Below are 1,680 nucleotides of genomic sequence, written 5' to 3'. Positions count from 1 at the left end.
TTGCTTTTTTGAAAATAAACAAAGAAAACCTAATTCAAAGTGGCATCAGGAAGCAGTAAAGGGAGGGTTCTCACTCACATACCACTCATCACAGCTTACTTTACATACTTCAGGAAGAAGGAAGATTCTTTTTTTTTTTTTTAAGATTTTATTCATCCATTTGACAGAGAGAGACAATGCAAGCAGGGGGAGTGGGAGAGGGAGAAGCAGGCTTCCCACTGAGCAGGGAGCCTGATGTGGGGCTCGATCCCAGGATCCCGGGATCATGACCTGAGCCGAAGGCAGACGCTTAACTACTGAGCCACCCAGGCGCCCAAGAAAGAAGATTCTTTCCTTGTTCAGCAACAACCCAGCTAATGAGAAATCACCACAATCCCAAACTCCTACTCTACAGCAATGAACTTTCATTGAGAACAACCCCTCCCAAGCCCTTCTCCTTTGTTCTTCAGACTGGCCTATAGTTTGCCATAGTTGGAATGTCCTGAATTGCAACTCCTCTGCTATTCCTGAATAAACCCATTTTTGCTGATTAAATAATGGGCTATCTTGTTTTTAAGGCTCACACTTTTTACTTTGACTATATCAACGAGAAAAGAGTGAAATGCTTACCGGGTGGGCCCCAGGATAGGGTGAAGGGGCAGCTGGCTCTAGCTCTGCACCCATTCCCTGGGCCTGGATTCCCTACCTCTTCCACGGAGCTCCAGCAGGGACAGTAACCAATCTGCAAGAATGAAGGTTCATGAACCTTCCTGAAGGTTCATGATTTGCCTGGAACTGGAAGTTGCCAGCATTGGCTTTCAAAGGCCTACTGGGCCCTTGCAGTTTTCTTGGGTAGACAGGAAACTCTGTGTGTGTCTACTGGCTCCCTCAAACTTAGTTTGCCTACTCCTAGTCGGCTGCCAAGGGACCCTAGGGCTTAAGCACTCCTCTGGGTTGACTGTATGTTTTGAGAAAAGCAACTATGGGAAGAAGGGAAGGCTTTTCTGTGGAAAGGCAGACTATGTAGTGAAAGTGGGGAAGTTCTGGACTAAATTCTGGCTCAACCACTTGTATACTATGTGGTCTTGGGCAACCTCTGTAGGCCTCAGTTTCCCCATGTATAAAATGGGAACTTAAGTGACTATCCTAATACGGTTGTAAGGATTCACTGAGATAATGCTTATAAAGCATTCAGCACAGTGTCTGGTACATAGTAAGTCTTCAAAAACTGGTAGCTTTTGGGGGGCACCTGGGTGGTTCAGTCGGTTAAGCATCTGCCTTCAGCTCAGGTCATGATCTCAGGGTCCTGGGATTGAGCCCCGCATCGGGCTCCCTACTGGGTAGGAAGCCTGCTTCTCCCTCTCCCACTCCCCCTGCTTGTGTTCCCTCTCTTGCTGTGTCTCTCTTTGTCAAATAAATAAACAAAATCTTTTAAAAAACACCAAACTGGTAGCTTTTGTTGTTATTATTATTGACTGGCCTGTTTTCCAAAACGGGGCACCAAGGTAGATTCTGGGAACACCAGAAAGGGATATTTGAGTTCCACATTCGACAATTTTACTGTATGTATGTATGTATTTATTTATTTAAAGATTTTATTTATTTATTTGAGAGAGAGAGGGAGCACAAGCAGGGGGAGCAGCAGAGGGAGAGGGAGAAGCAGGCTCTCTGAGAGGGATGCCTAACGTGGGGCTCGATCCC

The sequence above is a fragment of the Neomonachus schauinslandi genome, chromosome 9, assembly GCF_002201575.2.
Source record: "Neomonachus schauinslandi chromosome 9, ASM220157v2, whole genome shotgun sequence".
NCBI classification, from domain to species: domain Eukaryota; kingdom Metazoa; phylum Chordata; class Mammalia; order Carnivora; family Phocidae; genus Neomonachus; species Neomonachus schauinslandi.
This window is presented reverse-complemented; position numbering follows the sequence as displayed.